The 26,906-nt window shown below is 45.6% G+C and overlaps 1 protein-coding gene across 4 annotated transcripts in view; it reads left to right on the top strand.

Moving 5' to 3' along the window:
* Positions 1-773: 773 nt before the first annotated feature.
* Positions 774-26,906, top strand: part of CUNH4orf19 (chromosome unknown C4orf19 homolog) — a 77,142-nt gene continuing 51,009 nt past the window's right edge. For all 4 annotated transcript variants that reach the window (XM_053672358.1, XM_053672361.1, XM_053672359.1 and 1 more), the window contains exon 1: positions 774-887. The gene's annotated coding sequence lies outside the window, so the exon portion shown is untranslated. The remainder of the gene's footprint in view (positions 888-26,906) is intronic.

Raw genomic sequence — 26,906 nt, 5'->3', positions numbered from 1 at the left:
TGAGTGGGAAGGGGAGAGAAGAAGGTAAGCTAGGTGGCGCCGTTGCTTAATACATTTTCCGTCACACCGGGTTTACACGGGAGCGCAGGTGAAGACTGTTCCTTACCTAAGTAGTATTTTAGGTGCGTGGATTACAAGTGCAAGCGTGGGGCTCAGTAGGTTGGACGAAGAGTTGCTGCTGAGGCTCCCACTCCGGGAAAAGAGAGGAGAGGTGGGGCGGGAACGCATGATTTCACCCAACTCCCACGGTGGTCTGGAGGGTGCAGGCGAGCGTGCGCCGCGTCCCCGGGGATTATCGGAGCAGCGTCTGCGCTGCTGCTCAGTCCGCCTGGGTCACAAAGGCGTGCGACAGTGCACGCACCAGGTCTAAGCGGCTAGTGCTATAAGTGCGGGGGAAACAGAAAAACTCAGGGGTGAGCGGTACAAATCTACTTGCAAGGGGTGCATTTGTCTATCTCCCCACTAACGTCCAGAATCGTGGGACAGCAGACAGAAAAAGTTTCCCAACACGGGCAGGAGTCCGGCCTGCTGTGTGGACGCCAGAAGCCGTTCTCCTGGGGCTTTTTCGCTCCAGTGCGTCCGGAGGGCCAGCCCCAGCTGCCGGGGGTCGGAAGCCCGGCTCCAGGGGCGCGGGCGCCAGGTGCATCCAGGGAACCTCCAGGGGAGCCGCGTGGAGCGCTGCACGCAGGTAAAGGGTTACACGTGCTGGGGAGGCTCGCCGCGGCCCGGGCCACGTGACGCGCCGGCCCAATGACCGCGCCGGGGCGGCAGCTGCGGGCGCTGCGGGCTCTGGGCAGCCTGGAGCCGCTGCTGTTTCCCGGCGCGGCCGCCCGAGGCCCGCGGAGCATGGGCGCCGCGACCCCGACCCTGCCGCCGCCCGGCCCCAGGTAGGACGGTCTCCCTGCCTGCGGTCCGGTCCCGTCTCGTCGCAGGGAGGGCAAAGACTTGACCGCTGCGGAACTCGGCTTGGTGGCATTATTTCCCCGACTTCTTTCTCGAGTTATTTTTATTTCTTTTTGCCTTGGGTTGAGCAAAAAAAAAGTGGGATGAGGCGATTGTCAATTTGATTACTTCGAACAAGTCATACCGTTCAAGAAAAGAGCGGCAACATCCAGGATAGGGGGCGAGAGGGGGGGCTTTTGCAAATTCCCCAAAGATCAAGACAGTTTGTAAAGCATGGCATCTAATTGGTGTATGAAACACTTTTGTTTTTTAAATTTTAATGAGCTTTCAACAGGGCCCGAGAACTTGAATTGGTAAAACTGTAAGAGATTTTCCTTTATTTCTAATCCCCCCTCCCACTTTTAAAACGGAAATATAACATGACCATCGCAGTTTCCTTGAAATGTCCTTGTGTCCCAGGACTTGTCCCCTTAGGGTGCTGGCGCCCTGGGTGGCAGTGGGCAGGTGTGAAGGGGATAGGGTGCCAGCGCCAGGTGGGAGCAGGTGTTGAAACAGGGTTCTAGGTGCAAAGGGTTAAATGGCCACAAACTGTTTGCTGAATATTTAATAATGAGGCAAGTTCCTCCTGGAGGGTTACTTGGGTCTCCTTGACCTTGGCCACCCTGATGAAGTGAGATTTTCACAAACTACCCCTGAAGAATTTTTCCAGTGATGTAAGACCGAAGTCAGTGATTCGGTTTCTTTTCTCCAGCACTGTAATTAAATTTAAAAACAATATAAACTCCCTTTAGTAACTTAGTACATTTTATTTTGCATTGCGGTATAGATGTTTGCCCAGTGAAGGGAGAGGAGATCAGTTGAAAATCAGTAAAGATGGGCATTTTCTACCCGTCACTAGGAAGAGGGAATTACTGGTGACGCATCTCACGGTGACTTGCAAATGACCTGGGTGGTTGTAACCAAGTTATTGGAAGGGGCGGCAGCTGGGAAAGATGAGCGACAGTGGAGCGTTGAAGGAGAAGGAGATGGGCATCGGTCGCTGCTTTTGAAGATGATAGAGTGTATACTTGCCACTTATTCCCATATTTAATCCTTCAGCTATTACTGTTTTAAGGAGGAGACAGAGGTTAAACCCTTTCAAGGCTAAACAACAGCAGTACCCGTAGAGCACCATGCCAGTCACCAGGCAGCTCGCTGACACAATACTGTGAAGTGCCGAAGGTAGAGTTCCAGGTTCCTTGCGTTTATCGAAAGTGTGAAGAATCCCTTATAGGAAGCTGCCTTGACCACAGAGGAGAAATGGAACAGACACTGGTAAAGGAAGGCAGGGTCCACCTTATTTAGTTAGTTATTTAGTTATTTTTGTCTGTCCATTCTGACCCAAGTGGCTCTCTGACCCTGCTCTTCCTCAGCAGCGCTGTGATTAGTGCCTCTCTTATGGCTCCTGTCCCTGGTCCTCCCCAGTGGCTAAAGATTTAGGTAGGTAATGACATGGGAAGATAAAATGTGAGCAGTCTTAGCTATGTACGAAGAGCTTTTGCATATCTGGAATTTAAAACAAAAACTTGTATACCGGTGAAATATGTTCATGAACCTAAAAAATAGAAGGATTCCCCTGACTTCTTACCTTGTGCCTCTGTGAGCCTAGAACCACTACCTGGCTAAGCTCTGGCCTGAATCCAGTCCCAGCCCAAGGGCAGAGCAGGCACTGCCCCCTCTGGCTCTTGGAACTGTGCTGCCCCGGGTGTCCAAGAGCCCATTGACTGTGCTTCTTGGAATGGGCTCCAGTTTCTGAAGAACTGGATAGTAGCCTCCCGGTAGCTGGCTTTTCCTCCACGTGGAATGTTTCAAACTCCCCTAGTTTCACAATTTTTCCAATCACCCTGAATCTTGGACTCTTTGGGGGTTCTTGGTTAAATAGTACCTGTCCTGCCTTGTTTTCCTTCCCTATTTGGTCTTTAGATAGATTATCTGGTTGCAGATAAAGTTTCTAGATATTTGGGAAAGAGGAGCTGATAAGGGAGGGCAGACGTCAGCCTTCAGCCCTCCGCAAGTCAGATGAGTCACCCAGCTGCAGCCTTCTTTCTGTCTGTTTGCCCAGGGAATGCTGTTTAGAAAAATAAAATGAAGTCTTTTATATCTTTGTAACCCTGAGCCTGTCCCACAGAGTTTGGAATCTCCAGAAGGAATATATGTCATCAAAATGACCCTATCCTAAAACATGCTTATAACACACCCATCGGATGAACATGTGCCCTGAAGCAGGTACTTAAAAGAACTTGAAATACTGACTCAGAGTCATCAAGCATCTTAGAAAAGATACTCCTGAGTTGCGTAAGTCAAAAAGAATATCGTGTCTCGAATGTCAGTCCTAGCTCTGGAGGTTCAGAGGACAAGTGGCTCTCTAGAATTAAATGAAACCGTGATCTGGCCGTCGAGATAGCACGTGGGCGGACCCAGGGACTCTGGCCCCATAGTGAGGTGCTGGGGACACAGTCCTTGCCCTCCTCTGACGGTCTTCAGAGAGGCCATGGAGGACTGGAGCAGAGCAGACCTGTATTTTAGAAAGTCCCAGGCTGCATTGAGAATTAAGAGGGGAAGATACAAGCAAAGTGGATTTTGTAAAAACCCACATGAGAGGAGAGAGAGAAGTGAATTGATTCGAAAGATAATTAGAGGGAAAAGGTATTTAGGATATGAACTCAGAGAAAATGTTAGGTGGCTCAAGTCTCTGAAGTTACAATAATTTACATATCATTTCAGAATACGTTTTATTGCAATGCTTTCCTTACTGACTAAAAATCACTGTGAGGCCCCACATACTGTGTTTCCATCACAGAAAAAAAAAAAAACTTTGGGGAAAGAATGAGCCAAATCTATTTCACATTTTGAACAACCCAGTGCTTCTTTATATAGATTTAAATATATACATTTGAACGCAAAGTTAAGATAATGTGTCGCCCTTGTATTGTAGACTTGTTCTCTGATGTAGCTTCTCGGACTAGAAATACCTGAGTTTTGATTGTGTTACGGTAGTGAAAGTGGGAGGCAGAACAGCTTTTTCTTTTAAGTTGGTCACAACATGGCCTGTTATCTGTCATGGAGAAGACTGTTGTTATTACTGCAGCAGGAGCATAGCGTCACGGTGGTGACTCTGAGTGGTGACACCAGTGGTGTGCGAGAGTCACTGAATGCCTATCGGAGAAGGAAAGTCTCCTTGGTTATTGGCTTGTGGCCATAGGTATAGCTTTTTCATATAAGGTATTTGGGCATATTCGTAATCCACTTGTTCATTAGTCCCAGAGTTGAATCTCTACACACATGAGTTTTGAAATGTCCTTTAATTTTGGTGTTAAATCTCCCACCCATTTGATGACTGAGTACCTATCTTGGGTTACAGATGTGTGGCAAAGGCAGACTTGATACAGACTAGATCATTGTAGAACAGTATCCTTCTTATTTGGTGATCAGACTACACACCCTCAGTCCTCCAGAGTGTTTACTGCAACCTAGAAGGGAATGAAAGAAGCCTGCCTGCGCCTGCAGACAGTTCAGAGCTGCATACTTAGGTCCTCACTAGGAATGCCGTGGCCTTGCAGATTTATCTTCTGATTTGCAGTGAGCTTGGCTGTCTGAGTTCCTGGTCCACAGCAAGGAAGCCCACCTTGCAGGTGCAGTGTATGGCTGGTGTGATTAAGTGTGAGATGTAGCCATAAGCAGCTGTCAAACAGAGAGGGCAATGCAGGGATGGTTGTCTGTGGTTAAAGCCTAAGTCCCCAAGAAAAGAAAACTGGGTTCAGGGATCTGTGGTAGCAAGGAAATAAGTATTGCATTTTGGAAAAGTGCACCTTTAAATGTTTTTAGAGCTAGAAAAAAAATGAGGCTCACAAGCTGCCCATTGGAAAATCCACCTGAACCAGAATCTCAGAAAAATCCCGGTCCCCAGTTCAGTTATCTTCCCACACTAACCAAAAAGTACCAATTTTAGTGGTATGGAAAATTCTTTTTCTGTTAAGTGCCTTTTTCTTAAAATAGTATAGCCACTGTTTATGGAAAATTGTTTACATATATAATATCACTTACCTAACAAACCACTCTAAACCCTAATAGCTCAAAGCAACCACCGTTATTTAGTTTGTGACTTTGTGGATCAGCAGTTTGGGGCGGGTCTGCACCAGGCTTCCCTCTGCGCCCAGGGTCACCAGAGTGGCTCTGCCTCTGCATATTGGCTGACTGCCAGCTGAATCAGCTGGGGAGTGGGGCCTCCTGCCCCCCCAACACTGGGCAGCCCCAGTGTAGTCGTAAGAGCAACTTTGGAAGCAGGGAGCATTGGGGCCTAGGGTGAAACAGACACAAGTTGCTTGTCTTCCTATCTATTCAAGAGCAAGCCAAAAGAATCGTGAGGATTCAGGACGGGTGGAGAATTGTGGCGATGTTTGCAATCCACAACCCCTTGGCAGAGCCCTTTATCTAAGTTACCTAACTTAAGTCTCACCTCAGCTCCAGAAGGGAAGGCAGAATTCCTGTGTTACAGCTGAAGAAACTGAAACCCAAGCACCGTAATCTGACTGAGGGGGTGCAGCAGGTAAGGGACGGAACCAAAATCTGAGCAGGATCCCAGGTTACTCCTAAGCACAGTGGAGTCCGAGGAACAGGCACTGTAGGGAACAGGGGACACAGTAATGAGGGGCCAGTGGAAGAACCCTCCAGGCAGGGAGAACAGCAAGAGCAGGGCCCTGAGGCTGGAGTCTGCAGTCAGGTGAAGGAATTCCCAGACTAGACAGGGCCTCTGCACGGGCAAGTTTGTTCCTGGTGTAGGAGGAAGTCTTTTTTCCTAGAAAAGCTAATCAGAAGGCCCCGAGGAGATCCTGGAGGGGAGAATGATGAGGCTTCACTGTCATCTGGACATGCCATGCGGACAGCTCAGATGAAGGCAGAGATGGGGAGAAATAAGAGACCAGTGGTCCAATCTGGGAGGCACTTCAAAGCACACCCCACAGGACTTGATGCCAAATTGGAGTCTAAGGAAAGTAAGAGAGGAAGGGAAGATGGTTCGGGACTGCCAAGTTCTGGGTTGTTTCTCAGCCTTTAACTTGGCATACTACGTTTGCCTGTGTTTCTTTACTACTGAAAAAGAAGATTCATCTTGGTGATGACGGTTTTGCCAAGAGGCAGTTCAGACATTGAAGTTACTAATCTGAGTGCTCAGGTAAATTTCCCAAGTATAAGTGTGAATTTTTTGGCAGGGAATTAGTTATAACGAAACAGTTCTCTATACAGTTCTTCTGTCCATTAGACCTCCCATCAGCCCCATGGACATCTATACAGGTGGGAGGGTTATTGTGCCCCTTTCACAGGTAAGGACACTGAGATTTAGTGATGTCAGTCAGTCAGGATTCAAACCTAGGTCTACTGAATCCCAGCCCAATCTTCTGTCTGCATGCTGAAATACTCTGCAGGTTTTAATTGCAGACCCAATTATGGGTCTGATTTTGTTTTCCATATACACTGTACCAAACTCAGAAAGGTGCTTGACAATGTGTAAGGATGATTTTGAAGTACCGATTTCATAGAAATTTGAAAATGCCTCAGGAAAAAAATGGTTTCTTCCTCACCTGGTTTTCTTATGTTTTCTTCCTATATATTGATCCCAGTGACAACTAATTATGTTTTATATTTCAAATAATGTGAGCTCTTTTGAAGCCTTTCATTTGATTCTTTGAGCGATAAAAAGATTTTGGTTTTTTCCAGATACGTTTTTAGGCCTGTCCTTAAGCTGAGGCCAGAAAAAAAAAATGTCCATAGATTACAGAATCATCACCCCAAAGGGGTGAACGCAACACCTGGTTGTGTGGATAAGAAGACTGAGGCCTGGAGAGAAGGGGTTCAAGGGTACCCCACAAGTTGGAAACAAAGCCAGGGCAGGACCTCTCTTTTCTAAACCCAAGCCCTACACTCTGCCTAAACTACCTCAGGGGAATTCCCTCCCCTGTTTCCCGGCCTCCATCCGCCCTGCAAGGAGCTCAGGAAGCTCCCATGGTCAAGTCCAGACAACCTGGGATTGGATCCTGGTTTGCTGGCCACCTAGTGTGTAACCAAGTGCATTTACTACTGCAGTTGTCGCAGAAGAGAATCGTAAAACAGAATTCATTGGTGAGACAGTGAAGATTTAGTTTACAAAGTACAATTTATCTGCCTTCTATTTTAAACTTGACCTGGCAGGTTTTACGATTCTCGCTGGGGTTTGGTTTTGGTGAAGGAAGCCAAGTGTTCTGGGAGTGGATGGGACAAAAGCTTCAGACATACACTGCAGCCCAGGCAGAGGCCCCTGCTCCGAAGACCACGGCCGGAGGCCTGGCCCCCGCCCCCCAGGGCCCACCGTAAAATGAGTTCCGTCTCTGTTATAGTCTCTATTGTAGATGCAACACCTTCCAGTGCCAAAGCACAGGGCTAAGCTGTGGCTCTGGGAAGGGGAGCCAGCCCCCGAAAGAAGTCGCAGCCCACTGGTGTGGAGAAAGCTAGAGGTTTGTTTTTTTAATTTAATACCTGGCCTAAATTCAGAGATTTAATAGGACAAAGGAGTGTGACCTTAACCTAAGAAAAATAATAAAGCTAAAGTGGGTTTGCGATTTCTGCTAAAGTAGGTTCTGCTGAATAATTCATATTATTTAGCAGAAATTGCAACCCTTGAGACACAATTGTCCTGTAAGAGTTAATTAGACAAACAAGAAGCAAAACAAGCGAACAAATAAAAACTCAAGAATTTGCCACCCTAGCACTTTGCGGGGCCCCTAATGGCAGGTGCGACTGGGTGCGGCCCAGGTACACACACGCCCAGAAGTCAGAAATCACCAGGATCATCCTCCCAAACGCAGATGACAGCATCATGTGCGTGTTTGGTCCCATTAAATCTCTCCACTCCCTGCGTTTGCCGTGCTCACCGTCTGCGCCGTTTCTGGGAGCCCTTTGAAAAGAAACCTGGATCAGCAGTTGTGTCTTCGACCCTCCCTGAGCCGTGGGAGCCTCTGCACGTCTGCAGGGCGTCCGGGAGGAATGAACACGGGGGCCGACCTCCCAGAGGAGGTCAGAGGAGACTGGGACGAGGGCCCGGCTCTCCTTGGGTGTGAATCCGGAGTCTGCCCATAGCTGTAGGACCTCAGGAGGCATTTCCTGTCATCCCCCTGGGTTTCCGCTTCCTTCTCTATAAAACTAGGAAACTAACTGCTTCTCCTAGAGTGCACCTACACTTAGCAAATGTTTGCCAAGTCAAATTCTCAGCTTTTATGGCCTTTGGTTTTCTCGAATGTGAAATGAGAGGTTTGGACAGGTCGTTGTAAAGGCTCCCTGTACCTGAAGCAGGTAGAGAATTCGGGATGAAATGTAGCAGCAATGCCGTGTTCGCATCAGTGGCAGGTGGGAGGGCGCCCGTGACTTAGTTTAGGGGGAAACAAAGTAGGAGCAGGGCCGTCAGGGAATGCAGAACTTCCTGACCTGCCCGAACGATCCTGCTGTGAGTCCAGATGAAAGGAAACTCTAAAATATGGAGAAATGAGAGGTGGAAGGTGACTTTTTCCTGGCCCTCATTTCTATGACAGATTTTCAAAATAAGGTGGCATTTGTCATATTTAAAAGAGAGGGCCCTTGCCTTGTCTGTGGTCTTTTATATAGCCTTCATCCTTCACCCTTTAAGTTTGGTTGGATTTAAATATCTATACATCAGAAGGAGTTTTCACTGAGGAGGGCCCACACCCCTTAGTGAACTTTGTGACATGAGAAGCTTCCTCCCTTCCCCCACGTTGCTGTATAGGCTAAAATGTGAATGAGCGCCTGTGGAACTAACGGAGGCGGTGCAGGTGTAGGGTACAAAGGTGAACACAGTGGACCTGGACACCGTCCCGTAGGCGTTGACACATTAGTACACAGACATATCACTGCATTCCCCCATGGACAGCAGGGAGGGGTCCTGGGCACTGTGCAGGGTGGCCCAGGGGGTGTCACCTGTCTGGGAGGCAGGAAGGGCTCCCCTGAGGACAGATGAGAGGGATCTGACTCGGCACAAGGGGTCGAGGGCAGTGGGAACATGAGCAGTTTGCTCACACTCCTGAGGTGGCTGCGCTCCAGGAGGGAGACGGGGATGGAGATGGAAGGTGCAAGTGAGATCAAGCAGGCCCTCATCGCACACACGCGTGATAATCTGACCTCAACCAGCCTGGTCCTTCTTCTTTATGTAGGGTCTTTGACCGGTGGATATTGAAACCTCAGATATTTAGACGTGGGTGAGAGTAAAGGTCTCCTTCACAGCCTCACACTTGGTCCAAAAGCAAATCTCAGGCTCCATTCAACACATTAATTAGTAAGCAGGAATAAAAAAAAAATCACACATCCTGTGTTGTAAGCTTAGCTAAGTCCCTTTTTCTGTTCTTTTAGTTTCTGCAATTACGTATTGGGTTGGCCAAAAAGTTTGTTTGGTTTTTTCCATATGATGGATCTAGTAGTTGTCTTTAGCTTCATGTGACACAATTTTGTTAGATTGTATTGTGACAGCTGTCATATCAGTGTGCATTTTTAAAAAACTTAAGATGGGTGAATTTTTGTGTAGCCATTTTAATATTGAAGATGGAAGAAGATATGCAACATTTTCAGCATATTATTTCAAGAAAGGTAAACACACAACTGAAACGTGAAAAAGATTTGTGCAGTGAATGGAGACGGTGCTGTGACTGATCGAATGTGTCAGAAGTGCTTTGCAAAGTTTCGTGCTAGAGATTTCTCCCTGGACGATGCTCCACAGTCCAGCAGACCAGTTGGAGTTGACAGCGATCAAATCCAGACATTAATTGAGAACAATCAATGTTATACCACGTGGGAGATACTCGACATACTCAAAACATCCAAATCAATAAAGTTATTGGTAAAGATGAAAAAAATGTGTCTTACACTTTACAGAAAAACTAAACTGACTTTCTGGCCAACCCAGTGTCTCATGGATACTTGTACAGAGGCAGCGTGACACTCTTTGGAGGCCGGGCTGAGCTAATCGGACCGTTTTAGCAGAGAAGCCCTGGAGCCAACCACTGGACAAGGCATTTTTAGCAACCAGCATCAGGAACTGTTGTAACTGCGGTTACTGGACTGCTGGCCTCCAAGGATGATACAAGGGTGGGAATGCCTCCAGGGGTGGCCAGGTTTTGGCATGTCTGGGCCACATGGAAGGAAAAAGAGGTTGTCCTGGGCTACACGTTAAATACACAAACACTAATGGAAACTGATGAGCAAAAAAAATGTTTTAAGTAAATTTACAATTTTGTGTTGGGCCGCATTCGGCCCACGAAGGGGTGGGACGCCCCTGCACACCACTTCTAGACAATCCACACATCTGACACAAGGCCGACTTTGCCAAGGAGAAATAACTGCTTTCTTCCCCCTTTTTATTGAATTTATTTGGTGACACCGGTTAACAAAATTATACAGGCTTCAGGTGCACAGTTCTGTACACTGTGTTGTGTGTTCAGCATCCCAAGTCAAGTCTCCTTCTATCACCATTTATCTTTGCTAAACTCTTCTCCACCTACATCCACCACCACCACCACCACCCCCCCAAAAAAATTACCTCTAACACCCATTTGCTAATTAACAAAGTCTTCCATGCTGGGTTGAGGTAAAGAAGCTAACATAACTCTAGAGACCACCTCTGCACTGTGCAGCCCTCGGATAATAACTTGCTCGCCAGTTGTCTCTGAAGCACAGGTACTTGACCGGGCAGCTCATTCAGGTTACAGCCCAAGGTGCAGATTAAAGTCACAGGCGTAAAGCTCAGACTGTCTATTCCGACATATTTCAAAGTGATGACAGATAATGCAACCATTACAAGGTAGTGGTCTTTATCTTAAGAACAGTGAGAAGCTATTGAAGGTTTTAAACTGGAGAGTGATAAGATGTTCATCTCTGGCTGCAGTTTGGTCAACCAAAAGCCAGACTTAGGGGAGAGGGAACCAAGTAAGGAGCTGTCGTGTGGATGGTGCTGACTCCCACTGAATAAAGGGGAGGGACCTGGGGAGAGGTGGGTGGGTCCCTGAGAGATTCGGTGAAGTGACTGGAACCTGGTGGTGGCCTGGAGATGGGAAGGGAGGGAGGAGGTATCCAGGGTGAGTTTGGGGACGGGGGAGGGGGGGGCACAATAATTTTGTTGTAGTGTTGTTGGTGATCAAAGAGAACAAAAGGGACAATTTGCGTGTTGCCAACGTACAGCAGTTGAATGAGGTATGATTTGTAGATACAGTGCACTACCCTGTCCTGATGGAAGAAACGAGGTGTGTATGGAATGGCATGGTGGGGAGAGGTCCGGGATATAATCTTAAGCTTTTAAAAATTAGTTGGAGAAGCTTGTACTTAGCGTTCCATATTAATACAAATACTAATAATTTTAATTAGCACTTACAGAATTATCTTCTGGAGGGCGGGCCCCTTGTAGTTCAGGCTTCCCCCGCCAGGTGAGTGTTCTAGGAACCCACCTGTATCAGTGTACCAGCTGGTGTTGTTGGGAGAGGCTGCATTCAGCATCAGTGAATTTTTTTGAAGGCTCCTTCCACACATTTGCCCATTTTATGATGGGTGATTTCTGAGCACACTTACCCACACCACACTGAGTGTTCAGCAATCTTTAACCAAAAACAGCATGACACTCATGCCCCACCCTTCCTATTCACTCAGTCTTGCCCAGAGCAACTTTTTTTGTTTCCCTAGAAGAAAAAAAATCCTCAAAGGGGAACATTTAGCCAATGTGGAAGAGGTGAAACAAAAAACAGCAAAAGCACTAAAAGACATCAAAATCAATGAGTTCAAAAACTGTTTTGAGCAGTGGAAAAAAGTCTTGATAGGTGTGTTACATCAAATGGAGAGTACTTTGAAGGTGACCGAAGTTTAAACACATAAGAATGAATACACAATTTTTTAATATAAATAAATTCTAAGGGGCTTGGGGGCACCCCTCATAACTTAGCAATAATAATGATGATAATTAGCACTTACAAGTAAAATATATGGGAAAAAATTTCTAACAGTGATTATCTATGAGGCAGAGATTACCAGAGACATTTTCAATGTACATTAGACATTTCTGTACTCTGGATTTATTTTGCATTAGACAAATTTGACTTGGTAGGAAATGAGCAGACTGCCCTATTTCTATCATGAAAACCGCTGATCATCTGATTCCACGATGATTTCTCCCTCCTCTGAACACACAGACCACATTCATTCCGAGGTGTTAGATTCCAAAAGGGGTCGGTTGGTTCAGCATCTCCATTTCCCATCTGAGGAAACTGAGGCCCAGGGAGGTTGGTTAAAGGCCTGGCCAAAGTCACATGATTGAATTAACAGCAAGGCCAAGATGAGAATCCAGGGACATGCTAACTTTTAGTCTAGAATCCTTTCTACTATAAACTAAATCTTCTCTGGCACTCACTGTACCTATGAATCACTTGGCTTTCATTGGACTGCAAAGTAAATAAATCTGTCTTTCTCCTTCTATAAAATTGTGCTCAGACTGAGATAGGCAGGGTCCAGGGTCAAGGTCAACCTACTGTAAAACAGTCATTAAAGCAGTCAACAGGCCTTCCTTAGACTTCAGGTCCAAAACACAGAGCTGAAATTCAGGGAGCAGAAAGACTCCCACACTTGAGTGGCACTCACACAGCTTCCTTCCCCAGCCCCTCACGCAGAAACACAGGTACCACTCGTGGTAAGGATAAGCTAGGGGCTTTGGGCTGCGCTGCCGAATGGGTTATGCTGGGGGAATGGACTTTGGCTGTAAGGGAGAGTCAGCGAGTACCCTTCTGCCGTAGCAATATGCCGGTACCCTAAACTTCCTGAAGCAAATGGCATGCTATTCAAGGATTCTTTTAATTAGTTGATAATCTCAGCGATTTCCCTCAGCTGTCTTCAGAACGCTCACTTGTAGGACTCACAAAGGCCCTTTTCACATTTCAGGGACTGTTTCTTCTCTTACAGAGTCACAGCCACCCCTGGCCTGATTGTGGGCCCCCAGCAGTGTCTCAGACTGTCCACCCTCATGGGGTGGTGGCCCCCCCCCAAACTGGACTCTTCTGGACCAGGGTTCACTGGCAGAAACAAGGGTAGAAAACTATCTTGTCCCGAGACCAGGAGTTACCAGGGAGTTCCATGCCGCAGTCTGTTACGGGCTCTGGCTTTCCTGCCTTTGGCGCCTGACCCTTTTCTCCTTCCCCCCAGAAGCTAATCACAACACCATTGTCTATGCTGCACCACACCTGACATCTGCTGTTCATCAGCTAAATGGGCCGCCATCTTTCAGAAACCATTCTGCTCCCATTTTGCAAATTCGGTGAGCTTGTTTCCAGTGTTTTATTAATGTATTTCTACTCAGCATTTTCCGTATCTTAAACATTTCCATTTTTTTTAATTACCATGTTTTATTTTTTAGGCTTACTCACACACACATACATTTATATAAAGTTTAGTTTTATACTCTTTCACACCAGTTTCTCCTATTGCTAATTGTGTGTGTTCACAATGCTTTAAGTATTTACATTACCCATATAATGCATTTATACATTTTATCTTAAAATTTGGAAAAAACAGAAGTAGTTAAGTATCACAGCTGCAATGTGCCTTTAAATTATACTCAGAAACCTAGTACTATGATGTGATGAAAAAAAATAAATTCAAAGTGCTAATAATTATTTCCTCCTCAGTCAACAGTATGTCTGCCTTTTAGAAAGCTCACATTATGTTTTCACAAATGCAGAAGTTTAGCTTCTTGAATACAAGCCTCACACAGAGGCTGAGAGTACATGGTAAGGGAAGAATGTATGCCCTTCCATGAGAGAGTAACCAGGGGACCTTCATTACAAATGGAACAGGAAGGAGTATGAGTGAACCACACTCAACAGATCTTAGAGTCAGAGATTCCTAGAAGCAGGGGTAGTGAGCCCTGGAGGAGTTCTTAGAGAATTGGTATGATACCCTTCCAACTCAGTCCTGGGCCGCGTGTGTGCCTTCCAAAATACCTGGAAAAGGTTATGTTTCCCACTGTGCTGCTCCTCTGTGGCCAGGCTGAGCCCTACCTGACTGATAGTAATCTTGGTATGAGCTGTAGTTACCAAATTTTCTATTAAAATGCAAAACATGTTAGATGGGAAACAGGATAGATTAAAAATAGTCTGCACTGAAAATTCAAGGATTAATGTTCCCCGAAACTTGTCCAAATGAATATTAATAAAGCATTCCTATGCTAACAGTGTGACGTTTTGGGAGATGTAGTTTGTATGTTTCAACAGTGGGACACTTGGGTTGTTGATGGGGATTATGAGAGCCTCTGTTGGAAGTTAAAATTTACATGAAAGAATTAGAATGTAAGGGTGTATAGGTACAGTTAAGGGGCTAGACAAGGTGGATTCAGTGATATCTCTTAATACCTGTAACTGACAAACATCTGAGTACCTTCTTTGCAGTTTTTTTTTGCTTCATAGTATAAAAATATATAAGGGAAAAATTGATTCCACCATAATCAAAATGTTTTTCTGCTAGAACTCCTCAACTGGGACTAATTGAAGAATATTTATTTCCGATGAAAGTATAGAGGGAAACCAAAGCAGAAAAGGATGCTGTGTCTTTAAACTTGGAGATATTTTGTAATTGCCCTTGAAGTTTCTATTTTCATATGTTTGCTTTGGGTGGGACATGGAAAAATATTTGCCTACTGTATGCTACTAATCTTAATTCACATGTTCATGAATTTCCTTTTCTGAGAAAGGTGGTAAGCAATTCCTTGGGGATATCTTTCTAATTGTTTTCACGTGGATGAATTCTGCACTAAAAATTGGTGAATCTGAGAGTCAGATCTAAGAGATGTCTCTGTGATATTCAAAAGTATGAAGCTTCGGGAATTAAATGTTGGATTTTCTAGTTATATGTGATTCCTAAAGCTACCCTAGTTGTATAATCAGTTTTTTCACTATAAATCAGTTTTTCAAAAAGTACCGATGACATCTAATGTCTGTTCTAAATAATATTGCGTGGAAATTCTTAATTTTACTTGTTCAAATAGGCTTTTAAAAAACTCAATAATATCTTTAATCTTTCAGTAATGGCTTGGAGGCAAAGTATTTTTTCCTTAGGGAAATTAAAATTTCAGTAGTGTAGAAATATTCACTCAACAAATACATACGAAGCATTTTCTATATATATGCCTGACCTATAGAATCGGTATAAGTCACCTTTCTGGAACCCCACAGTGGACATTTTTCACAAATGCAAAACTCGAATTTGCACATGAAATGCTTGACTACTGTTCCCCCACACCATGTGCTTGCTGTGTACACCCATTTTTCACATGTGCGGAGGTAGGCATGGCTGTGTGCTGACCTGCATACAGGCGTAAACGAAAGAAGTCCCGTCCTCATGTGGCTTATAGTATCCACTGGGAAAAAGAACACTTAATAATCACATAAATAAAAATAGAATTTCCCATTGTGGTGCCACAAAATAAAGATAAATGGTGGGGAACAGCCCTTATGGGTCTGACTTCCATGAGGAGGGAAGAGAGGTCAGGGAAGAATTTTTGGGCAAGTGACTATGCCCAGAGGGGAAGAATGAGGGAAATTGAGCCAGTGGGAGGGAGAGGAGGTGTATGTTGGGGGGCAGGGGGGTGGTTCTGGAGGCCAAGAGACCCGGTTTCTACTTTAAGAGGTGCTAGTGATTGCTCCTGAGCATGTCTTCACCCCTCTCACTTTCTGAAACTCAGCTGCATAGAAACCTCTAGGCTCTCTTCTCTGATCTGTGATTCTTATGAACTGCTAGCCCACTGGGAAGCTGTGGTGGCTTCTTTGGGGCCATTTCTGAAGCTGTCATCATCCCGGCCCAAGTTTTGTCTGCGTACTGAGTCCCTGCCAAACTGGCCCCGGGCAAGCCAGATTCAGGCAGTTCTAGCCTTAGTTACCTCAACTTCCTGCTCCACCTGCATCCACATGGTTATCTACCTCCCTATCAATCCCTTCCTCATTCCCTCCATTCTCCTAGGCTAAGGTATTCATTTCCTCTTCAAGGTCAACCCACTCACCAGGGATCCTTTACTCTTAGCCCCAGTCCTCCACACAAGGAAGGTTTCAAGGGCTTGTCCTGCCTCTGTGCTGACGCACCCACTCTTAACGCTCCTCCCTCTCCCGAAAAAGGAGTCAACTCTCTTCAGTCAACACACTCATCGTTGTTTTTTTAATAAAATACAGAACAAATATTTCTTCGTTTGAGCCTCGTTCCTCTGCTTTTTGGCTCTCTGCCTCTCCCTCTCTCTGTCTCTCCCCTTCCCTCCCCCTCTCTCCCCATCACTGTTTTCCTTATTAAAATATTAAGTTGAAAAGTCATAAAGAGTCATTCCTGCCTTTAATTGCAACTGCCAATTTTTCACTTCCTGTTCACCCCTAATGTGTAGCTATTTGTTTTCTACTCACATCATGACATGAAAATTTCAGTGATGAAATTTGGATCCTGAATTTAAATGTATGACCATTAACTCTAATAGTCGTACTTCACCCTTTTATCTTATGAACATCCCTGCTACACATCAAACCACTGGCATTGCTGACGCCTTCCTTTCTGAAACCCCCTCCTTTGACTCTGAGGGCACTTTTCTGGCTCCGGCGGGTACTTCTCCACCACCTTTATCAGAGGGAGCTGGTGACCCCCAGTCCAGGCCCAGGTTCGACTCTGGCACGAAGGAAGGTGCACAAAGAGTTCAGAGAAGAATTAAAAGCTGACTGGATCCCTTGTTTTGGGTCAGTTGGCAAGGCAGCCTGTGTAGAAGGTGAGGAATCAGAAAGGACTGGAGAGTTAGGTAACCGGTTGTTTGAACTTGGGGACGGAGGTGAGAGGATGAAGCCCTTTGTCAGATTTTGATTCCATGTTAAAGCAGATTCCTTACAAGATAGTGTTTTAACCCTGGATGGTTTAAAATGAAGTATAAATATGATGTACTAAATAAAATTCAAAGTAGTTAAAATTTTAGAGAAGTCTGTGTAAATATCTGTATTTAATACTTTAAATATGTACAATATTCACCGTTTGTCTCTTTTTACAATATTCATAGTTTTTAAGATAATTTATTAATTAGTATGATTTAGCCTTGTGGTTCTACTTTAAAATATGTCACTCGGTGATTGATCTAGACTTTGGATCATTAAGTTGAAGCTTTTGAGATAATTTTGCCATTTTACACTGGATTAAAATGTTTAAGAGAACTGAAACTTCACCTTATTCATGAGTTTAATTTATTAGTGTTACAAAGTGACTTAAGTAGTTAGGGAGTATTTGTTTATTAGTCAGAAAACTGAAATACTTAAAATGTTTTTTACTTTAATCAAGTGGAAAATCGCTCTTCAAAAGATTGACAACTTTTAGAGACTTTTCAATAAAACATAAGATTTGTAGTTGATCCAAACTCAAAAGAAAACTACCCTTTTGGGTTGTAGTTTAATTTATTTAGTAAGTTGAGTCTTAAGTCAAAAACCTAAATAATCATACATTCTATTTTGGGGGGAGCCTGAGGGACACCCCAAAACCCCTGTCACCAGCTTCTGCCCTCAAGCATGGGCACCTCTGGGCTCCCACTTCACCCTCAGTGCTTCCCGCTCCTCCGGCCCCTGCCCCGCCCCCGGCAGGGTCACGTGTGTGCAGGCTCTTGCTCCCGGCTCCCGGCTCCGGGCTCCGGGCTCTGGGCCCTCCTCCAGCCCCGCCCTCCTCCAGCCCCGCCCTCCTCCAGCCCCGCCCTCCTCCAGCCCCGCCCTCCTCCAGCCCCGCCCTCCTCCAGCCCCGCCCTCCTCCAGCCCCGCCCTCCTCCAGCCCCGCCCTCCTCCAGCCCCGCTCCCCTGACAGAGCTACAGGACCCTTGGAAACTTCTCCTGGCAGAGCAGATCCACTTGAATCTCCCAGGACCCCTTTCGACTTAACCCCCCTGGAATTGAATTCATCCCTGCCCCACCCCACCCCCACCCATTCCCTCTCCCACTTTTTGCTGTTTCAGCTGTTGACATCACCTAGGTGTCCTGGTCCCCACGGGCTGGGACTGTGGTATGGGCACCTTTGACTCCTTGGTGCCCAGTCGCTGACAACAGCAGGCACTGAAAACCCCATCAGTGACTGCGGGACGACTTGAATACAGGTTTTGGTTGAGCAGAGGGGGAAGTCCCTAGATCATGTTGGTATTTGTTAAAACCTCTTTGTCAAGAACAGCAGGAAGAACTGCCATTTATTGAGCACCTACTACTATCTGCCCAGCATTCAAAGTGATCTAGATACGCTATTTAGCTTGAAGGAGTGGGATCGGAGAGGGTAAGCCAGCGGTTCAAAGTGACAGAGCCTGTGAATGACAAAGTGGGGCTCGGTCCAGTGCTGTGACTGCAGCACCCACCCCCCCCACCCCCCCTCCTGCCAGCAGAGGCCTCCTCCGTGCCGCCCACCGCCCTCAGAGCAGCTGCTTGCACGTTAGGCCCCACCTCCCCTGACTGACTTCCATGCGGTGGCATCGCTGATGTGACTGTGGAGACTGAGTGAGACTTAGAGACGCAGAAATCAGTCTATAAGCACTTAGTAGATTTTCTTCCACTCCCTTACAGAAGAACTCACTTCACCTTTTACACAGGTCAAAATACCAAGGCTTAATGATTTCAAAGATCAGCACTGTCTCTTGTTAAAGATGCATCAGCTGTCATTTCTCCCAACTCTCCTTGGCTTACTGCCGGTTGAGGGATAATACTCCCGGTCTTTCCATACACTACCAGACCGAGAAGGATGCATGTCGGTCACACTGGGTGCAGAACACTGGGTTTAGAGGAAATGCAGTTACAACAGCACCTTTTAAGAAATAAAATTGAGAAATCATCCTCCTCATATTTCCTTGTTCCCGCTACTTTGTACAGTTTATAAAAACAATGTGTCTGTTTTCTGCTGAGCACTTGACCCCTGGCGCAAAATTACCACATTTCCATGTATAATGCACACCCACATTTTTTACCCAGATTTTCAAGGAAAAACATCTTCCATTTTAATTTTTTAATTCAATTTTGTATTTATGTATATTTAGAAACAAAACCAATTAGCTTATTCCAGGGTATTATTTTGCTTACGGATATCATTATTGCTTTCTAGAATTACACTTTCAACACATAAGCATAAATAAAAGAATTAAAAGCATTTATGTAGATACGGAACTAGTACTACCCATGTATAATGTGCATCCTTATTTTCCCCTCAAAAATTTGGGCAAAAAAGTGTGCATTATACATGGCAAAATATGGTAGTAAGAGTGGGAAAACTGGAACTGCTATCTCACCCACATCCACCAACCCCCTACCTCCTCACCCCCCTGGAGGATAAACCCTTGAAACCGAGCTGCCCAGTACAGGCTAAAAATTGAGATAACCAGGTCCTTTTCTCAAAATCAACTTTTTAAAAATAATGATCATTCCAGTCTATTTTTCTCATTCCCAAATGATCTCTAGCCCACCCCAAAATAGAATGCTGTTTTTGTTAGGATTCTTGAAGTTAGAGAACTTTAGTGTAGTTTCTCTTCAGGAAATGATGTATAAAAATATAACACACACCTTTGAGTGGTGAGCAACAGGGTAGTATATAGATAATGGGTTACAGAATTGTACATCCTTGAAATTTACATAATGTCACTAACCAATGTCATGCCAATAAATCTAATTAAAGAATAAAACTATCCTAATAATGGAAGTATCCTAGAAATAGATTTTAACCACCTTTAGCAGTGTTTATGAATAATTTAGACCAGCCCCTCCTCAAGCTCTTCTATTTAGCGGAGCCACCCACACGAGTGTGGAAATGGGGAAGAGGCTGGGTAATGACACAGTAGTCACATATGCCCTGCCACAGAAGAGCTTTCTGGAAAGGGGCTGTGGTGAGTGGGACCTTTCTACTAATCGGGTTTAATTTCCAGAATTGCTCATGATTGTGGCCAAGATTCAAAATAATGTGTATTGCAAAATAATGTTTCCTCAACTACAAGGAGTAAAAGAAAGGCCCCATATTGAACATCAGAGAAAATCATCACAAAACCTAAATAACCCATCTGACCACATTCAGACAATGTAGTAATTCACGAGAAACTGGCCTCGTTCTCTCAAGTGCACAGGCCAGAAGGCAAATGTAAATAGCACGTTTCAATGCTACTTATCGCCATACCCCTCGGACAGTTAATGTTCTCATTTTCCAGGTCAGGTGATAAAGACAGTAATTTGCCCCATGTGATGTGGGACTGGTTAGCCTCGAGCATCCCTTTAAACTGCTCTGTGGCCACAGAAAGCACTTCTCTGTTCCTTCATCGCTTAACAAACACCAAGATAATCCAAAAGCCAAGTTCTTCAACATCTTACTCATCATTACTAGATGCTTTAATTGTATAAATTTCAGTTACTTCGTTACCCAAATTGATCCTGATGAGTTTATGTACGCAGAGTCGCCATTCAAATCCCAACTCTAGGGCTTCCTAACCTGGTAAGCCTCGATTGCTTTGTAAAATTGGGATAATAATGTTCTGAGATATACATGGGATTGCTGTTGGCCTAGACACTAGGTATCAACCCAGTGCATGCATATGAAGAAATCATGTGTGTTAAGTTGTCGGATTTCTGTAAGCAGAGGTTTCTTAAAGGCCTGCCACCGCGTGAAAGCCACCCTGAGAATGGCTGTGATTAACAAGTAACAAGTGGACACAAGGATGGGGACAGGTGGAACCCCTGTCCACGGCTGATAGGAATGTAACATGGTGCATCCGCTCTGGAAAACAGTCTGGTTGTTTCCCCAAAGGTTAAATAAACGTAGAATTACTATATTACTCAGCAGTCCCACTCCTAGAAAAGTTCTGCTCCAAGAAGAAATGAAAACATATGTTCACACAAAATCTTGTACACGAATGTTCATAGCAGCCTTATTCATAGTAGCCAGAGATTGAAAGCAATTCAAATATCCATTGACTGGTGAATGGGCAAATAAAATGTGAAGCATCCATACAATAGACTATTATGTGGCCATAGAAAGGAATGATACATGCTACAACATGGATGAACCTTGAAGATATCATGCTAAGCAAAAGCAGCCAGGAAGAAAAGGCCACATATTATATGGTTCCATTTACACGAAAGGTCCAGAATGGGCAAATCCAGAGAGGAAAAGTAGGTTGGTGATGGCTTAGGGCTGAGGATGATGGGGGGTCAGGAATTTGTGGCTAAAGGGTACAGTATTTTGTGGAGGGGATGATGAAGATGTTCTGAAGTTGATTGTACAACCCCGTGAATATAATAAAGACCCTTGACTTGTACACATTAAGTGGCTGAATGGTAAGGCACGTGAATTATGTCTTGATAAAACTATTACAAAATAATAAAGTGGCAGACTTCTAAGAAACCCCAGTAACCTTTCACGCTTCAACGTTTTTAGAGAAGAGGTGGGTAGACCGCGGACATCTGTTAATTAGCTGTTACCAATGCGCCCCCGAGTCCCTGGGCTTTGACTTGCCAGTAGCTTTCGAGTATCTTCCCCGCCGACAGCTGCAGTTTTCCCGTGTACAAAAGCAAAAAAAGCTTCAGCTCCAGTCTTTGTTTACTAGTTCCATTGGTTTTTACACAAGTAATCCTGTGACTCTGAGAGCAATGTCCCTTCCTGACTCCTTTCCAGGTGGGAAAATCTGATCTAGAACTGAGGTTTTGAAGAACCAAACTCTCACGCCAAGTGCATACATGAACTGCCTTTTAACAGAACCGCCCCTAAAATGAGCCCTTAGACCTGAAGATCCGCCTTTGTAAAGGCCTAATGTAGGTTACACAGTGCCCGAGGCAGCCACAGCCCGTGTGACATGAAGAACACACTCCCACTAGCTTTGCACACTAGTAACCTTGCCCACCCCACCCACCACTCACGTGATGTTTCTCTTCCTGTAATTTTCGCCTTTGCGTCAGGTTGTGATCTGATTCATCATTGACTTCTTCAGTGTCTCTGAGCCTAGACGCAGAACCGTGGAAGTAAGGGGTTTTGAAGGAAGCGCTGCCCAGACCCACAGGCCGAGGAGCCGGGTCGCTGGGAACTGCATTCTCCCTGGGGCGGGTCTTAGTGTGGGGCTGACTTAATATAATAGTGTATTCTTTGTTAGTGGGAAAAATGGGTTAATTATTTGGCTTAAGCCCACCAAGCTAAGGTTGGCCCGTAAAGGAACACATATGTCCCCTAGCTTCTGATTGTCCTTCCAGTAAAGAACTAAGGCAATTACAAACATCTTTGAAAAGAATCATGCTGCTTACACCATTTGGTTCATTTGCAATGCTTATTTGTAATTGATCTCATAAAATTATTTTCCCAAATTGGATTTTCAGTAGCAGGAAAAGAGTTGGTAGCAAGCTGTGCTACTTAGAACAGGGAATCCTTTTCCATGAAGAAGCATAATTAGGAACAGTCTCATTCCCTGAACCAGCTCTCAGCTCCTTGCCTCCCCTTCATTCAGCCCTTATCTGTTATTTTTTTATTGCTGGTTCTTCTTTCATGTGAAAGTGTTATTTTCCCAAATGGTTATAATTTTTTTAAGTATGTCCCATAAACATCTTTTTATCTCCCACAGTGCCTCATTTAAGTGAAGCCCTAAATAGTTTGTGATTGATTATTTGCCAGTGAGCACAGGTAGCCTTCCTGAAGCACACGCATTCGTGATCTGGGTCCGTGGCCTCGTAGCTTTCTGAAGGCGTGATCAGAATTACTGTCCACAGAAAACAAAAAAATAAGCACTTTGTGGGAGAAGATAAAAAACATTAAAAGTGTACCTCTTCATTATACTAGTCTTTCAGGTTGTTGAAAGGTATAAAAATTTTCAAAATTAAAAGTTAAAAAAAGGTTAAGCATCCAGATATATCTCCAGCACCAAGACCCGATATCATATACACGTTATGTCAAATAACGAAACCTTCCTCCTTCAACGGGCTCGCTATCCTTCTTCGTGAAAATTCTTCACATTGTGCCCCAGACATGTCCTCGCCAAATCTTAATCAATAGATTAATTGGGTATTTCACAAAAGATATCCTACAAATTAAGAGTTTTCAATGTTGAAGGAGATTCTGGTATTAACTAAAGAGTCACACTAATGTAACTTTTTGGTAGTGACAAGTGCAATGTTAATCAATACTAGAGGGATTTGAACCAATAAGGGACGTAAAGGAAGAAAGGAAGTCACCGGGAAGAGGGGGCTCCAAGAGCAAAGACCTTTGGGTGGGTGGGAGCAAAGCAATGTGGGACTGAAAGAAAACGGTGAAGCTGCCACCCAGAGAGGAAGGTGGTTCACAATAAGTTTGAAAACCTGGACAGAAATTTGTCTGCTCATCTTAGGAGCAATGGAAAGCTGCTGACGTGTCTTTAAAATCTGGGAGCTGGTGTCTCTCAACCTGTGTTGTGGAAAACTGATTGGAGAGCACAGTGTGGGCGGACAGACCCCTGGGAAAGGGGCTGCAGTTCATCTGGTGGCAGTTTCAATGGCAGCTTAGTAGAGGGAAGTGAACTAATTCAAGAAACATTCAGAAAATAAAACGGTCAGGCACTGTTGGTATAGTCCAGTTTCAGTGAGGGTTCAAATACAAGGAAACCGATAGTTTAAAAAAACATGGGAAAGATCAATTCATCAGGCAAGGGATTGGAAATGAAACACAAAGGAAGGAAAGGTTTCAGGGGCAACGCCCACATCCAGTGGCTCACGCTGCTGATGCTCTGAGAGGTTCCACAGCAGAGAGAGCTCCGTCTGACCAGCGCTGCCCCAAACCACCTGAGCCCCGGATTCGCCTTTTCTGTTTCTGGTAACAGGTACGGACTTCCTGGGGGCATACTTCAAACAACCCTGAGTTAACCCAAGTGAACTTTTACTTTAGACAATCCCAGATATTCTTCACGTGTTTAAAAAGATTTTATTTATTTATTTCTAGAGAGAGGGAAAGGGAGGGAGAGCAACATCAATACAAGAGAGAAACATATTAGTTGCCTCTCGAGTGCACCCTGACCAGGGACCTAACCCCCAACCCAGGCGTGTGCCCTGACTGGGAATCGAACTGGTGACCCTTCACTTTGCGGGATGACGCACAACCAATTAAGCCACACCAGTTGGGGCTCTTCACATTTTTTTAGACTACTGTGTTGGACTCCTAGGGCTGCTATAATGAAACCCCAGACTGTGTAGTTTAAGCAACAGGAATGTATTTTCTCACAGTACCAGAGGCTAGAAGCCCAAGGTCAAAGTGTCAGCAGGATTGCCCTCTCCTGCACACGGCCACCACCTTGCTGACTCTTAGCATGGCCATCCGGAAGTCTGAGTGCTGTGTGTGTTCCCTGATCTTCTCTCTATCAGGGACTCCAGTCAGATTGGATTAGCCTCTACCCCACCTCAAGGGCCTCATTTTCCCTCAGTCACCTCTTTCAAGGTTCTCTCTCCAAATACAGCCACATTCTGAGGTGCCGAGGGTTAGAGCTTCAAATATATGAATTTCAGAGGGACACAGTTCATCCCCGAACTGCCCCAGAAGCGTAAACGTCTCTCCAACAGCTGGTACCACCACTGAGCACCCACACCCTTCCCCACACCCAAGGTCTGGCAGTCCTTAGTCGAGAAGAGTCGTCCTGATGTCAGCTACTCCACAGCAAAGTCCCTAAACTCCCTGGAAAGATTTGTCACTTACTCACATCTGTTATCAGTAACCCCGGAAAATACTTACAAAGGGTAAGATAAATGCAGCAAACAGCATTCCTGTCATCAACCCCATACCCAGATCAAAGGCCACGTTAGTGGAGGAAGGAGCATGCACCAGGGTTTTCCTTGTAACCGGGTGAGAGCAGCATCTGACCTTGAAGCCACAGAGCGCCTAAGCCCAGGTGAACGCCGGTCCGCTCCCCGCGGCTGGGCCAGCACCTGTGCGGCCACGTCTGTTCTGTGTGGGGCAGGGCGTGTGCAGCAGGCAGTTTATGGGGCACCGGGGAACTGGCACTTAAATCCCGATTTCACTCTCTGCTCAGAAAGCGAGTCCTTCAACTTTTCTGTTTCTTGTCCTGGGAAAATGGCTGAGAAGATTGTGTTGACAGAGTCTCTCTCTCAAACCAAACCAAACCCTGTGCACGAAAGACCGTCGCTTTTCCATGCCATCAGACCGGGAGAGCAGTCAGATGGTGGAAGCAACACGGGTGCAGGGAACCAGCAGCTCATGAAACCCACCCGTGAAGTGAATGGCGTTTACGCGTCATCGTATCTTCCGTGTTCTCCACCAAAGGCCCCTTGGGTCATTCCAGTGTTTCCAGTTTCAGCCAAGCTTTTAAATGTCATCACATCGTCTTTATTGGAACTAAGTCTCAAGTGAATCACAAACCCATAAAAGCTGCCTGCTCATTCGCTGATTATATACAATTTGGGTGAAGAACGGAGCCATGCTTCTTTTCTCCCTCAGTGCTATCAAGTCTCAAAGTTTGCCTGCTGCTTTTTGGAGCATGGACACCATTCCCTGAGTGATTTCCTAGTGTGTGCGAAGACCGTGTAACTGGATTTTTTCCTTCCAGTTGGGTAAGGCCAGCATCTCACCTTGAAGCAGCAGAGTACCGGAGCCCAGGCGATCACTGGTCTGCCTGGTTTGCACATCAGTCAGCTGCTTCCCAAGGAGAGATTGTTTGACCTGGCTTTATGAAAGAACGCACTTCTCCCTAGTAGCAGAATGGTGTGTGTTGGGGGTCAGGGGGAGGTCTATAAAAATAGATAGAAATGAACAGATCTCCCTGAACTTGTTCTGCCACGGGAAAGGGGCCAGGCCTGGAGCAGATCAGCCTTGAGCCAGCCAGTAGGGCCGTGTGTGGGTTCTTGACTTTGTGCAGGAGATATTTCACAACACGAGCCTGGGTGATTTTGAGAGCGTGTTTACTCTCCTAAGGAAGGGCTTAGAAGAAGCAACAGGAGAGAGCTCAGGAGGTGCTTCCCTTCGGCTCTCTAGAAATGTTAGGGGGAAGAAGTGAGCCATGGCAGGGCTTCCAGGAGCCCACTGGAGAGCCAGAGTAAAGGAGGTCCCGGAGACAGGTTTAGGGCTAAGCCTGGGACAAACTGCCGTTGCCCGTTGCTCCCCTGGCTGCGTGTCTCTTGGGAACCCTGGAGTTTAGGAGAGAAAAGCACAGAGTGCGCCCTAGCTGGAAGAAAGGCGTGGACATGCTCCAGAGAGAGCCTCTGCTTGGTCTTGGTCTCGAGGATTCTAATTTCGAAAGGCAGGGATTTCAGGGGAGGATCTCCATAGACTATTCATCAGTTTTGTGCTGATGTACCAAAATGGGATACAGTCCCCTGACTTCATTTGTCCTGGGGTGTGGTTGGTGCCAAGGGCGCTAATTGAATTTCTGTTATCTATCTCCATGAGCTGGGCGATTTAAAGCTGTTTGCCCTTTGGTTGGGCAGAAGTGTAGCCACTTACTCTTAAGTTTCCTTGGTTATGGGAAGATAGGATTTTTCAATTTACTAGTTGGCTGTACACTGCTTGGCCATTTAACTATCTCAGTTTCCCTCTTCCACTTGTCCTGGCTGACCAGCCCGTCTCAGTTCAGCATGGGGTTGCTCTAACCAGTTCATTCTGGTACATTTCCCCTGCACACAGCCAGGACTGTCAGGCACTGTTTCATGAATTAGGCTTGGATTTATGGCCTGTATCAGTACCTCAGAATAAAGTTAATCAGGAACACATATGTCTTTGTTCAGGCTGGCTTGTCCTTTCTCCCTAGTAGTTGTATACACAGCTCATACACTCTTTCTGGTGCTGCCACAGCTGCCCCAGCGCTCCTGCAATCTCTTTAATTCCAATCTGGCTTCTGCACTTCTGCACCTTGGTAGTTTGTCAGTGAGGTTTGAGTGCAGAGCCTCTGACGCCTGGTTTTAGGTGAAGAATATTTTACCCTGCTTTCTTGT

This window comes from Artibeus jamaicensis, unplaced genomic scaffold (assembly GCF_021234435.1).
Source record: "Artibeus jamaicensis isolate MK-2021 breed Jamaican fruit bat unplaced genomic scaffold, CSHL_Jam_final contig_76, whole genome shotgun sequence".
NCBI classification, from domain to species: Eukaryota; Metazoa; Chordata; class Mammalia; order Chiroptera; family Phyllostomidae; genus Artibeus; species Artibeus jamaicensis.
The sequence above is the reverse complement of the archived record's forward strand: the minus strand, read 5'-3'. Positions and strand labels throughout refer to the sequence as shown.